Source organism: Oncorhynchus nerka, linkage group LG24 (assembly GCF_034236695.1).
Source record: "Oncorhynchus nerka isolate Pitt River linkage group LG24, Oner_Uvic_2.0, whole genome shotgun sequence".
NCBI classification, from domain to species: Eukaryota; Metazoa; Chordata; class Actinopteri; order Salmoniformes; family Salmonidae; genus Oncorhynchus; species Oncorhynchus nerka.
Window position 1 is genome coordinate 67459345 of NC_088419.1, and position 15806 is coordinate 67475150.

General features: G+C 42.9%; 1 protein-coding gene across 2 annotated transcripts in view; it reads right to left on the minus strand.

Annotated features, from left to right (window-relative positions):
* The window catches only part of ipo13b (importin 13b), a 48563-nt gene that overhangs the window by 30299 nt on the left and 2458 nt on the right, over positions 1–15806 (minus strand). Inside the window, exon 1 of one of the 2 annotated variants that reach the window (XM_029632842.2) lies at positions 10701–11048. The exons of the other annotated variant lie outside the window; for it this stretch is intronic. The gene's annotated coding sequence lies outside the window, so the exon portion shown is untranslated. Of the gene's footprint in view, positions 1–10700; positions 11049–15806 lie in introns of those variants that run through there. 2 annotated transcript variants of the gene reach the window in all.

A 15806-nucleotide genomic window follows, 5' to 3' on the forward strand; every position in this document is an offset into this window, starting at 1 on the left:
TGACTAAATACTTTTTTGCCCCACTGTATACTGTATGTCATTTAGAACTTTAACGTTAGTGTTTCTATGTAGTTTAGCAACATTGGGTTCTTATCCTCTGAAACAGACTGGCTGAACACTAGGAAACAGATGCTTCCTAAGAAGAATACAGTTGGCCATGTTCTTTCTTCATCCTCCTCCATGCCCAATCCATTCCTCCTCTATCCTCCTCCACGCTCACCCCATCCCTCCTCTATCCTCCTCCATGCTCACCCCATCCCTCCTCTATCCTCCTCCATGCACACCCCATCCCTCCTCCTCCATGCACACCCCATCCCTCCTATCCTCCTCCATGCTCACCCCATCCCTCCTCTATCCTCCATGCTCACCCCATCCCTCCTATCCTCCTCCATGCACACCCCATCCCTCCTCCATGCTCACCCCATCCCTCCTCCATGCTCACCCCATCCCTCCTCCATGCTCACCCCATCCCTCCTATATCCTCCTCCATGCTCACCCCATCCCTCCTCCATGCTCACCCCATCCCATATCCTCCTCCATGCTCACCCCATCCCTATATCCTCCTCCATGCTCACCCCATATCCTCCTATCCTCCATCCATGCTCTCCTCCATCCCTCCCTCTATCCTCCTCCATGCTCACTCCATCCCTCCTTTATCCTCTTCCATGCTCACTCCATCCCTCCTATATCCTCCTCCATGCTCACCCCATCCCTCCTCATCCCCATCCATGCTCACCCCATATCCATCCTCCATGCTCACCCCATCCCTCCTCCATAATCACTCCATCCCTCTATCCTCCTCCATGCTCACTCCATCCCTCTATCCTCCTCCATGCTCACTCCATCCCTCCTCCATGCTCACTACATCCCTCCTTTATCCTCCTCCATGCTCACTCCATCCCTCCTTTATCCTTCTCCATGCTCACTCCATCCCTCCTTTATCCTTCTCCATGCTCACTCCATCCCTCCTTTATCCTTCTCCATGCTCACTCCATCCCTCCTTTATCCTTCTCCATGCTCCCTCCATCCCTCCTTTATCCTTCTCCATGCTCACATCTTCAAACATGCTCAATCAATTGCATATATTTATAAAGTCATTTTTACATAAGCAGATGTCACAAAGTGCTTACTCCATCCATCCTCCGATCCTCTCCAGTAGTAACTGACTCAACAGGTTGTATGGAGACTCTAGTATGACTGACTGTCGTTATAGAACACCAATACAGAGAGTATCATCTCCACTTACATACTGTATCTAGCGTGTATCCCTACCTTGCACCTTGACCAAGAGCTAGTGTGGGTTGACATCATTGTCAAATAGAGAGAAACATTTGAAAGGATAAACATCTGTGCAGGGTTCCTTTGTTTCCTTTGAAATCATCCCTCAGTGTCGATACACACAGTATGAAGAGGTTTTGGGTTGTGTGTGTCAGAGATCACAGCCTGACTCATATTCCAGTCCTCCGCTGTTCCACGCTGAAACACCGCTCTATCTGTATCTGTCACACACACACACACACACCTCAGCTGCTCGAATAGTGAATCTGCCCAGATCAAGCAACCTCTTTACTGAGGAGCAGTGTCTTTACTGAAATCTCTCATCACGCTCATTCCTCATCAACTCCGTCGCTCTGTGCCTGCAGTCTTTTTTCCCTCCCTTCTTCTCTTTCTCATCTCGTCCCTTCATCTCGCCATTTCTAAACGAAGCTGTGATTTTCCAGAGTTCAAAGCTAAGGCAGATCATTACTGCTGTCCACTGTGTGATCTAAGGAGACTTCTCATCCCAAGGACACACTCCAGACTGCACGCCTGTGTGTGTCGTACATAGACCCATCTCACTACAGCCAGCCAGATGCATCCAACTAGCAGCTGTAATGTTGCTTCAACTGTTTCATTAGCCACCAGAGATCAGATCTGTCAGGGATCTGATCATCCACTCCTGATGCAGATAGAGGGAGCGAGACGGGAGGCTGCAGGTGAAGAGCCCCCCTTTGTCTGTCTGCAGCAGTCTCTCCATATGGTCACACACACACACGGAGGTACTTAGGCTCTGAAAGAACTAGCTACTATACTGGTACTCTCCCAGTGTGTGTGTGTGTCAGAGATAGAGTGGAAGAGAGGAAACATTAAAAGCAGTGTAGAAGGAGCCAGGAGGAAGTACTGGGCTGCAGGTGAAAGCGACTCTGTGCGGCAGTCAGATTATCCATCTGCCCACTACTCAAGTAACAGGCACTCAGATAGCACACAGAAACCGCTAGATACACTACATGACCAAAAGTATGTGGACACATGATTGTTGAACATCTCATTCCAAAATCAAGGCCATTAATATAGAGTTGGTCCCCCTTTGCTGCTTTAATAGCCTCCACTCTTCTGGGAAGGCTTTCCACTAGATGTTGAAACATTGCTTCCATTCAGCCACAAGAGCATTAATGAGGTCGTGCCCTGATGTTGGGCGATTAGGCCTGGCTCGGAGTCGGCATTCCAATTCATCCCAAAGGTATTCAATTGGGTTGAGGTCAGTGCAGGCCAGTCCAGTTCTTCCACACCGATCTCGACAAACCACATCTGTATGGACCTCACTTTGTGCACGGGGGCATTGTCATGCTGAAACAGGAAAAGGCCTTCCCCAAACTGTTGCCACAAAGTTGGAAGTACAGAATCGTCTAGAATGTCATTGGATGCTGTAGCATTAAGATTTCCCCTCACTGGAAGGGGGGCCTAGCCCGAACCATGAAAAACAGCCCCAGACCATTATTCCTCCTCCACCAAACTTTACAGTTGGCACTATGCATTTGGGCAAGTAGCATTCCCCTGGCATCCGCCAAACCCAGATTCGTCCGTCAAACTGCCAGATGGTGAAGCGTGATTCATCACTGCAGAAAACACGTTTCCACAGCTCCAGGGTCCAAAGGCGGCGAGATTAACACCACTCCAGTCAACGCGTGGATGCTTCCAGAGGCATTTTGGAACTTGGTAGTGAGTGTTGCAACCGAGGACAGACGATTTTTACTCTACGCGCTTCATCACTCGGAGGCCCCCTTTCTGTGAGCTTGTGTGGCCTACCACTTCGAGGCTGAGCCATTGTTGCTCCTAGACGTTTCCACTAGAGGTCGACCAATTATGATTTTTCAATGCCGATACCGATTATTGGAGGACCAAAAAAGCCGATTCCGATTAAATTGGCCGATTTATATATGTAATAATGACAATTACAATAATACTGAATAAACACTTTTATTTTAACTTAATATAATAGATAAATAAAATCTATTTAGTCTCAAATAAATAATAAAACATGTTCAATTTGGTTTAAATAATGCAAAAAGAGTGTTGGAGAAGTAAAAGTGCAATATGTGCATGTAAAAAGCTCAAGTTTAAGTTCCTTGCTCAGAACATGAAAACATATGAAAGCTGGTGATTCCTTTTAACATGAGTCTTCAATATTCCCAGTTAAGATGTATAGGTTGTAGTTATTATAGGAATTATAGGGCTATTTCTCTCTATACCATTTGTATTTCATATACCTTTTGACTATTTGATGTTCTTAAAAGGCACTATAGTACTGCCAGCCTAATCTCGGGAGTTGATAGGCTTGAAGTCAAACAGTGATGTGCTTCAAGTATTGCGAAGAGCTGCTGGCAAATGCAGGAAAGTGCTGTTTGAATGAATGCTTACGAGCCTGCTGCTGCCAACCGCCGCTCAGTCAGACCACTCTATCAAATATCAAATCATAGACTTAATTATAATATAATAAACACACAGAAATAGGAGCCTTGGGTCATTAATACGGTCAAATCCGGAAACTATCATTTTGAAAATAAAACATTTATTCTTTCAGTGAAATACAGAACTGTATTGAATGCACAACATTCAATGTTACAGTTGAAGTCGGAAGTTTACATACACCTTAGCCAAATACATTTAAACTCAGTTTTTCACAATTCCTGAAATTAAATCCTAGTAGAGATTCCCTGTCTTAGGTCAGTTAGGATCACCACTTTATTTTAAGAATGTGAAATGGCAGAATAATAGTATAGAGAAAGATTTATTTCAGCTTTTATTTATTTCATAGCATTCCAAGAGGGTCAGAAGTTTACGTACACTCAATTAGTATTTGGTAGCATTGCCTTTAAATTGTTTAACTTGGGTCAAACGTGTCGGGTAGCCTTCCACAAGCTTCCCACAAAAAGTTGGGTGAATGTTGGCCCATTCCTACTGACAAAGCTGGTGGAACTGAGTCAGGTTTGTAGGCCTCCTTACTCGCACACGCTTTTTCAGTTCTGCCCACAAATGTTCTGTAGGATTGAGGTCAGGGCTTTGTGATGGACACTCCAATATCTTGACTAGGTTGTCCTTAAGCCATTTTGCCACAACTTTGGAACTATGCTTGGGGGCATTGTCCATTTGGAAGACCCATTTGTGACCAATGATGTCGAGATGTTGCTTCAATATATCCACATAATTTTCCCTCCTCAAGATGCCATCTATTTTATGAAGTGCACCAGTCCCTCCTGCAGCAAAGCACCCCCACAACATGATGCTGCCACCCCTTTGCTTCACGGTTGGGATGGTGTCTTCGGTTGGGATGGTCATTATGGCCAAACAGTCCTTTGCTGTTGTTCTGGGATTGATTTGCACTTTTCGCACCAAAGTACGTTCATCTCTAGGAGACAGAACGCGTCTCCTTCCTGAGAGGTATGACGGCTGTGTTGTCCCATGGTGTTTATACTTGTGTACTATTGTTTGTTCAGACGAACGTGGTACCTTCAGGCATTTGGAAATTGTTCCCAAGGATGAACCAGACCTGTGGAGGTCTACAATTTTTTGGCTGGTATCTTTTTTATTTCCCCATGATGTCAATTAAAGAGGCACTAAGTTTGAAGGTAGGCCTTGAAATACTTCCACAGGTACACCTTTAATTTGACTCAAATGTAATTTAGCCTATCAGAAGCTTCTGAAGCCATGACATTGTTTTCAAACTGTTTAAAGGCATAGTCAACTTAGTGTATGTAAACTTCTGACCCACTGGAATAGTAATACAGTGAATTATAAGTGAAATAATCTGTCTGTAAACAATTGTTGGAAAAATGACTTGTGTCATGCACAAAGTAGATGTCCTAACCGATTTGCCAAAACTATAGTTTGTTAAAACTTCTTATGGCTGGGGGGCAGTAATTGAGTAGCTTGGATGAATAAGGTGCCCAAAGTAAACGGCCTGCTCCTCAGTCGCTAATATATGCATATTATTATTAGTATTGGATAGAAAACACTCTGAAGTTTCTAAAACTGTTGGAATGATGTCTGAGTATAACAGAACTCATATGGCAGGCAAAACCCTGAGGAGAAATCAAAACAGGATGTGAGAAATCTGAGGTTGGTATGTATTCAACACAGTTCCCATTGAAATCCCCTTGAGATATTAATGAAATTGCACTTCCTAGGGCTTCCACTAGATGTCAACCATCTATAGAAATTTGAATGAGGCTTCTACTGTGTTGTGGGACTGAATGACAGCAGAATGAATCAGGTGTCTGGCAGTCAGCTATATCCTGGTCATGTGCATTTCACATGATCGCGACCTGCATTCCATGGCTCCTCAAGACACAAAGGAATACTCCGGTTGGAACTTTATTGAAGATTAATGATAAAAACATCCTAATGATTGATTCTGTACTTATTTTGAAATGTTTCTTCGACCTTTAATATAACTTTTTGAAGTTTTTGTCCGACGTAACGCTGACCAGAACGATCGTTTGGATATGTACACCAAACGCGCTAACAAAAGTAACTAATTGGACATAACAGACATTATCGAACAAATCAAGCATTTATTGTGGACCTGGGATTCCTGGGAGTGCATTCTGATGAAGGTCATCAAAGGTAAGGGAATATTTAGCATGTAATTTATGGTTGATGTTGACTACAACATGGCGGCTAATTTGACTTGATTGAGACGGCGCACAGAACAGATTATTGCATGGTTTGCTTTTTCCGTAAAGTATTTTTGAAATCTGACACAGCGGTTGCATTAAGGACAGGTATATCTATAATTCCATGTGTATAACTTGTATTATCATCTACATTTATGATGAGTATTTCTGTTGAATCGATGTGGCTATGCAAAATCACTGGATGTTTTTGGAACTAGTGAATGTAATGCGCCAATGTATAAATCAAACAAAACATACATGTATTGTGTAACATGAAGTCCTATGAGTGTCATCTGATGAAGATCATCAAAGGTTAGTGATTCATTTTATCTCTATTTGTGCTTTTTGTAACTCCTCTCTTTGGCTAAGAAAATGGCTGTGTTTTTCTGTGGCTTGGTGGTGACCTAACATAATTGTTTGTGGTGCTTTTGCCGTAAAGCCTATTTGAAATGGGACACTGTGGTGGGATTAACAACAAGACTACCTTTAAAACAGTATAAGATACATGTATGATTGAGGAATTTTAATGATGAGATTTCTGTTGTTTTGAATTTGGCGCCCTGCACTTTCACTTGCTGTTGTCATATCATCCCATTAACGGGATTGCAGCCCAAAGAGGTTGTGGAGTGGTTGAAAAACAAGTTTTAATGACTCCAACCTAAGTGTATGTAAACTTCATTAATTACGGTCTTTGTTAGGAAGAAGAAATGGTCTTCACACAATTCGCAACGAGGCAGAACTGCTGCAAAAACCCGGACTCAGCTTGCACTGAATGCAAGAGAATTGACACAATTTCCCAAGTTAATATTTCCTGCTAACATTAATTTATTTGAACTAAATATGCAGGTTTAAAAATATATACTTGTGTATTGATTTTAAGAAAGGCATTGATGTTTATGGTTCGGTACATTTGTGCAACGATTGTGCTTTTTTCACGTATGCGCTTTTGTTAAATCATCACTTGTTTGGCGAAGTTGAAGTAGACTGTGATTCGATGATAAATTAACAGGCACCTCATTGATTATATGCAACGCAGGACAAGCTAGTTAAACTAGTAATATCATCAACCATGTGTAGTTAACTAGTGATTATGTGAAGATTGATTGTTTTTTATAAGAGAAGTTTAATGCTAGCTAGCAACTTACCTTGGCTCCTTGCTGCACTTGCGTAACAGGTGGTCAGCCTGCCACGCAGTTTCCTCGTGGATTGCAATGTAATCGGCAACAACAACAAAAATTGATTATTGATTATGAAAACTTGAAATCAGCCGTGCTGATTAATCGGTCGACCTCTAGTTTCCACTTCATAATAACAGCACTTACAGTTGACTGGGTCAGCTCTAGCAGGGCAGAAATTAGACGAACTGACTTGTTGGAAAGGTGGCATCCTATTATACCCCGGGTATAAAAAAGAAATAGAGTACCACACTCATATATATATATATATAAAAAACTCCCAGTAATGTATTGGGTAAAACACCAACGTTTCGTCATCACTGTGCCTTCTTCACTCTATTTTTATAGCTTTCAATTTATTCGCTGTTCGTCAGCACCTGTACTCTAAATAATTATCTCTGGGTGTGCGCCCGTTCTTGCTTTTTATTAGAATATACCACAGGTATGACAACAAAAAAAAACGTTTTACTGTTCTAATTACGTTGGTAACCAGTTTATAATAGCAATAAGGCACCTCAGGGTTTGTGGTATATGGCCAATACACCACGGCTAAGGGCTGTGTCAAGGCAACGTGCTCAACATCTGCTCTGACGATGAGCTCATGTCTGAAGGAGACGACACCTGCGAGGGTAAAAAAACACACACCCTGTTAAAAACCTCTTACCTCCACCCGACACGCAGGCGTCCCATCTAGACATCTGGAAATGCAAATGCACTACACTAAATGCTAATAGCACTCGTTAAAACTCAAACGTTCATTAAAATACACATGCAGGGTACTGAATTAAAGCTACACTCGTTGTAAATCCAGCCAACAAGTCAGATTTTTAAAATGCTTTTCGGCGAAAGCATGAGAAGCTATTATCTGATAGCATGTAACACCCCAAAAGACCCGCAGGGGACGTAAACAAAATAATTAGCATAGTCGGCGCTACACAAAACGCACAAATAAAATATAAAACATTCATTACCTTTGACAATCTTCTTTGTTGGCACTCCTGGATGTCCCATAAACATCACTATTGGATCTTTTTTTCGTTTAAATCGGTCCATATATAGCCTAGATATCGATCTATGAAGACTGTGATCAAGGAAAAAAACATTGTTTTATAACGCAAAGTTATAAAAAAGTTGACGATAAACTTTCACAAAACACTTCTAAATACTTTTGTAATGCAACTTTAGGTATTAGTAAACGTTAATAATCGATCAAATTGATCACGAGGCGATGTATATTCTATAGCTGTACGTCTTGAAATAATGTCCGGGTAAATCTCAACCGTTTGACCAAGAAACAAATCCTAGGCAAATGACAAGACTGTTGACATCGTGTGGAAGCTGTAGGTATTGCAACCTCGGCCCCATTTAATGTGGATCCCATTCAACAACACGTTCAAGTGGCGCATGGATATATTTTCCCATTTTCAGTGATCAGATTTTCCTTCGCTTTTCGATGAAACGCACGTTCTGTTTTAGTCACAGCCTTGATTTAACCAGTTTTATAAACGTCTGAGTGTTTACTATCCACACATACTAATCATATGCATATACTATATTCCTGGCATGAGTAGCAGGGCGCTGAAATGTTGCGCGATTTTTAACAGAATGTTCGAAAAAGTAGGGGGTCGACTTAAGAGGTTATTAAGAACTCTTTTATTTATTTATTTATATATATATATTGACTTGCGTCATGCAAAGAACAGCCCTTAGCTGTGGTTTTTAGGTTATATACCACACCCCCCTTCTGTCTTATTGCTTAAATATAGGCTAGCCTACCTGTATGTATAGGGTCTAATAGTTGGCACTGCTGCAGTTCAGAAACAGCACCTGCTATTTAAGAATAAATATGAATGTCTCATGAATATTACTTTTCTATTGTGTTATTGACCATACATTTGTTTGTGTCGCACTGCTTGTTCTCAACTGGCCTACCTTGTTAAATAAAGGTGACATTTTAAAAAATAATTTAAAAAATGTACTGCCCCTAGGGGAATAGCATACAGGTGCAACCAGCCACACAGTAAATCTGCTCCCAACCATGGTACAGTGAGGGTGCTGCAGACTAATGTAGACTAGAGGAGGTTCAGTAAACTGAGACCTGAAGACTCATTGTAGTCTTCAGATCTAGCGACTAGGCATTAGCTCAGCAGGCTGACAGGTCTTGAGTCACACAGCAGTCTGGGTTTTGATATCCAGTCAAGTTACTGTAATGTACTGCCTGTGTCATGTTGTACCATTCCTGGGGGACAGACAGAGCCCTGCTAAGAGACTTTTCTTGAAAAGACAGGATATTGATCCATGTCTGACTGGATAAATCAATCATCATTATTGATTAGATCTATGTCATCTTATATCATCATAACTGTTCATATTTATATTAATGATGTGAAATGGAGATCAAATAACATGCAGAAGGAGGAGGGGAACTGATGAATGAATAAAGCTGGGATGTTCTGTGTGCATGCGTGCTTGCCTGTGTGTGTGTGTAGGGGCATGGGCAGTTGTTGACTGTGTCTGAAGTCTGCGCAGAGATACATATATTTGTTTAACTCCCATGTTGAACGCCGCAGCCCGTCTGGTGTTCAACCTTCCCAAGTTCTCTCACGTCACCCCGCTCCTCCGCTCTCTCCACTGGCTTCCAGTTGAAGCTCGCATCCGCTACAAGACCATGGTGCTTGCCTACGGAGCTGTGAGGGGAACGGCACCTCAGTACCTCCAGGCTCTGATCAGGCCCTACACCCAAACAAGGGCACTGCGTTCATCCACCTCTGGCCTGCTCGCCTCCCTACCACTGAGGAAGTACAGTTCCCGCGCAGCCCAGTCAAAACTGTTCGCTGCTCTGGCCCCCCAATGGTGGAACAAACTCCCTCACGACGCCAGGACAGCGGAGTCAATCACCACCTTCCGGAGACACCTGAAACCCCACCTCTTTCAGGAATACCTAGGATAGGATAAAGTAATCCTTCTCACCCCCCCTTAAAAGATTTAGATGCACTATTGTAAAGTGGCTGTTCCACTGGATGTCTTAAGGTGAACGCACCAATTTGTAAGTCGCTCTGGATAAGAGCGTCTGCTAAATGACTTAAATGTAAATGTAAAGCCAATGATGATGGCATCCCAGCCAGAAAAAGATGAAAACACAATTAGTAAAGCTTCACGACCATTGAATGATCATTACTTTGTTGCCATTGAGAATACTGATATCCAACCACAAACAGGTATGACAATATGAGATTTAGCACCTGCTCCAGACTCAACCATCGATAACGGAAGGGAGGGGGAAGGGGGTTGTGACGTCATGCTCAACTGGAAGTGCTCTAATTCTCTCATATCAATCATGCACTGAAATAGCACAACACCATCATCTCTCTCTCTCTCCTCTACACATCACAATGACTCTGGTTTCAGTGTCACATTCCACCACCCTCCTCTCTCTGTATTCTCTCTGTCTGTGTATCTCAGTAGTTGGTTCCTTTCTCTCCCACCCTCGCGCTTTCTACCCCTCAGTGTGTGTGTGTGTGTGTGTGTGTGTGTGTGTGTGTGTGTGTGTGTGTGTGTGTGTGTGTGTGTGTGTGTGTGTGTGTGTCAGTACCTCTCCTCTCAGTCTTCATTGTTCACAGAAAGGGACTGGTTAGGCGTTAGCTTTATGGTGCTGGCACCAGGTCCACCCAGGCAGCCATCCAATGGGATGAGATGAGGTGGTCTAGGTTAACTCTATGTTGGGTAACAGATGTAATAACACACTAACTGGATTATCTTTGGAAAGGATATACACTACTGGTCAAAAGTTTGACAACACCTACTCATTCAAGGGTGTCTTTATTTTTACTATTTTCTACATTGTAGAATAGTGAAGACATTAAACCTATGAAATAACACATATGGAATCATGTAGTAACCAAAAAAAGTGTTAAACACACATATTAAGAAGAAATTCCACAAATTAACTTTTAAGAAGGCATACCTGTTAATTTAAATGCATTCCAGGTGACCACCTCATGAAGATGGTTGAGAGAATGCCAAGCGTTAAGGAATGCCAAGCGGAATGAGAATGCCAAGCGCCAAGCGTAAAAGGTGGCTATTTGAAGAATCTCAAATATAAAATATATTTTGATTTGTTTAACACTTTTGTGGTTACTACATGATTCCATATCTGTTATTTCATAGTTTTGATGTCTTCACTTCTTATTCTAGAAAATAGTAAAAATAAACAAAAACCCTTGAATGGGTAGGTGTTCTAAAACTTTTGACCGGTAGTGTATATCCAGACTGCCTGGCCACAGTATCCATTATTATCACACACACACACACACACAAAGGAATTGTGCTGGGCACATACACAGACAGTTGGGACAAAGGCTATTGTACTGGTGGAACCAAGACAGGGCCAGGAACCTACTTCTCCATAACGCACACGCTCACACACGAGAGAGAGCGGACTTCTGTATTAATTTGCTCTCCTCTTCTTATCCACTTTTGGGAAGCACAATTTAGCTTTCAATCGATTAGCTGTTTGAGACTGAAGAGATGTTTGAGTGTGCATTGAACTCAGCTGTTATAGGTACCTACTGGGAGACTAGGACTGTACAAAACATTAGCAACGCCTGCTCTTTCCATGACAGACTGACGAGGTGAAAGCTTTGATCCCTTATTGATGTCATTAAATCTACTTCAAATCAGTGTAGATGAAGGGGAAGAGACAGGTTAAAGAAGGATTTTAAAGCCTTGAGACATGGCTTGTGTAAGTGTACCATTCAGAGGGTGAATGGGCAAGACAGAATATTTAATTACCTTTGAACAGGGTATGGTAGTAGGAGCCAGGCGCACCGGTTTGTGTCAAGAACTGCAACGCTGCTGGGTTTTTCACACTCAACAGTTTCCGGTGTGTATGAAGAATGGTCCATCACCCAAAGGACATCTAGCCAACTTGACAACTGTGGGAAGCATTGGAATCAACATGGGCCAGCATCCCTGTGGAACGTTTCAACAACTTGTTGAGTCCATGCCCTGACAAATCAAGGCTGTTCTGAGAGCAAAGGGGGGTGCAACTCAATATTAGGAAGGTACTCCTAATGTTTTGTACACTCAATGTACATCTCAACAGTGTACAACAGGGCTCTCCAACCCTGTTTCTGGAGAGCTACCATCCTGTAGGTTTTCAATCCAACCCCAGTCTCATTTACAACTGCGACCTGGCCAAGATAAAGCAAAGCAGTGCGACACAAACAACACAGAGTTACACATGGAATAAACAAACATACAGTCAATAACAATAGAAAAGTCTACATACAGTGTGTGCAAATGAGGTATGATTAGGGAGGTAGGGCAATAAATAGGCTGCAGTGGTGAAGAATTAAACAATAGATGTGCAGAAGATAAATGTGCAAGGAGAGAGACTGGGTTGCGAAGGAGAAAAACAAAACAAATATGGGGATGAGGTAGTTGAATGGGCTATTTACAGATGAGCTATGTACAGGTGCAATGATCTGTGAGCTGCTCCGACAGCTGATGTTTAAAGTTAGTGAGGGAGATATGAGTCTCCATCTTCAGTGAATTTTGCAATTCGTTCCAGTCATTGGCAGCAGAGAACTGGAAGGAAAGGCAGCCAAAGTAGGAATAGGCTTTGGGGGTGACCCGTGAAATATACCTGCTGGAGCGCGTGCTATGGGTTGGTGCTGCTATGGTGACCAGTGAGTTGTGATAAGGCAGACTTATAGACGACCTGGAGCCAGTGGGTTTGGCGACGAATATGAAGAGAGGGCCTGCCAACGAGACCATACAGGTCACAGTGGTTGTTAGAGCCGATTTGGACATATTTGTATAAAAGAATGAACATACGGAGCTCCATGTATATTTGTGTAAATATATTAAATATGAATGTATATGATGAAATATTAGGTACGTACCTTTATGATTTATATTTACCTGATTGAGATCTATTCATTTGTTGTTAGTGTAACTCAGTTTTTGGCCCCCCCTCTTGCCTATTCATTGTATTGTGGTAAGTGTGTTAGGATAAAGGCAGGAAGTTGGATTACTGAAGGAAGGAGTGACATGGTCATTCAACCCTCCCTCTGGAGCCCACCATGGGGGGGTATGGGAGAGGTTGATCCGACTGGTGAAAAATATCCTCTATTCAGTCCTTAAAGAGCAAGTACTGGATGATGAGGCTTTGCAGACAGCCTTGTGTGAAGTTGAGGCGATTATGAACGACAGACCAATCACTACTGTAACAAATGACCCTAATGATCTAGAACCCCTGACTCCGAACCATCTGCTTCATCTGAAAGCTAAGCCAGTCCTGCCACCAGGACTATTCCAGAGAAGCGACCTATACTCACGAAGGAGATGGAAGCAAGTACAATATATCACTGACCTCTTCTGGAAGAGATGGATCAGGGAGTATCTTCCACTTATGCAGGAGCGAAACAAGTGGAACAAAACTAAGAAAAACTTCAGTCCTGGTGACCTCGTGGTCATCGTTGATGACACCGCCCCAAGGAACTCTTGGCTAATGGGGCGTGTGGTGGAGGCTTTGCCAGGGGACAAAGGTCTTGTCCGGATCGTCATGGTTAAGACTAAGACCAATATTTTACAGAGACCTATCAATAAACTCTGTCTGCTCCTTGAGGCGACGGAATGAAACACACACACACACACACACAGTGCTCCATCTAAGAATCACGTGCACCTCTGATTCGTTGATGTCGTACTCTTACATTCTTTGATGTCATAGTCATACATTTTTGGACGTCAAACTCTTGACATTTTTGGAAGTTGAACACCTTTACACTTCAACTCAGACTGAGATCTATGGACTATTTTCCTATATGGCACCTTGTATATTTGTATATAGCTATGAACTGTAATAGTGCTCTGGTATAGAATGTTTTGTGTATTGGCTCTACGTTTGAATATTAAGTAATTGTTGTGCATTCAGTGCAGTCAACAATTAGGGGCCGGTATGTTAGAGCCGATTTGGACATATTTGTATAAAAGACTGAAGATACGGAGCTCCATGTATATTTGTGTCAATATATTAATGTATATGATGAAATATTAGGTACATACCTTTATGATTTATATTTACCTGATTGAGATATATTAATTTGTTGTTAGTGTAACTCAGTTGTTGGCCCCCCCTCTTGCCTATTCATTGTATTGTGGTAAGTGTGTTAGGATAAAGGCAGGAAGTTGGGCCTTCGGGAGAGGGAGTCCTTGCTAGATGTGGTAGCGGTATAGTATTTTGACCATACAGGCAGGTCATAATATGTATTTTCCATATCAAGTATTCTATGCTTTAAGTTGATTGGAGAATCATTTATTTGTTAGATATAAGAAGAATAAACATTTTTGTTGCACCATATCCCTGGATGTCATTGAATGTTTGGCCGTTTGGAAACCTTGAGTCTGGACTGTATGCGTACCAAACAACCCCGCTTCAGGCTTGGGCAGTGGCTATGGTAAAGACAAAAGGAAGCCACTACAGTGGTGGGTAGTATATGGGGATGTGGTGACAAAACGGATGGCACTGTGATAGCAAACTGGATGCAGTCTGAGTACAGTGTTGGAGACTATTTTATAAATGACATCGCCAAAGTTAAGGATCGGTAAGTTGGTCAGTTTTACGAGGGTATGTTTGGCAGCATGAGTGAAGGATGCTTTGTTGCAAAATAGGAAGCCAATTCTAGATTTAATTTTGGATTGGAGATCCTTAATGTGAGTAGCTCTCCAGGAACAGGGTTGGAGAGAGAACTTCCAGGACGGTAGCGCTCCAGGAACAGGGTTGGAGAGAGAACTTCCAGGACGGTAGCTGCTCCAGGAACAGGGTTGGAGAGAGAACTTCCAGGACGGTAGTGCTCCAGGAACAGGGTTGGAGAGAGAACTTCCAGGACGGTAGCGCTCCAGGAACAGGGTTGGAGAGAGAACTTCCAGGACGGTAGCGCTCCAGGAACAGGGTTGGAGAGAGAGAGCCCTGGTCTACAGTGTTTTGCTCTCCTTCCATTCCTCGTCTCCTCTCTCTCATCTGCATCTATCTGAAAACAACAGCACATATGGTGGACACCTTCCGGCCAACGACTGCTTTCACCGGCCTAGTTTTCCCTATTCACAGCAGTACGAGAGGAGACAATGAGATTAAGTAGAGGAAACAGAGAGGAAGCTACACACACTCTAGCTATATATTGTGTGAATCAGAAAAGGGACAATGAGAAGGAGCCACCTGTATCTATTGAGATGCAGCCACACCTTTCTCCCTCTCCCCCTGCACTTCAATTTCCTCTCCATCTTTCCTGTTCTCCATACCTCTCTCTCCCTCTCTTAATCATGACTGTCACATATCCCCTCCTCCCCTCCCTCTTTCTCATACTCCCTTCCACTATCTCTCTAATAAAGACGGTCGAATCACCCCTCCCACACTCCCTCCTTTCTTTACAGTCAATGTCAGACATTACCCCCACCCTCTCCCAACCTCCGTCCAACTCGCTCCTCCATCTCATCCACAATTTCTTTGTCTCACCCGTCCCCCTCTCGTCCCCTCTGGCCCTGGTCACCAGCCACCCAGCAACAGGGAGATTCATCACAGAAACCTAGCAGCCACAGAATGCCAACACACACACCTTAGATGACAGAGATGGAGAGTTGTCTGGTGGCTATAATGACCTCCAGTACCAAAATTCTCTCTCTCTCGCTCCCAGCT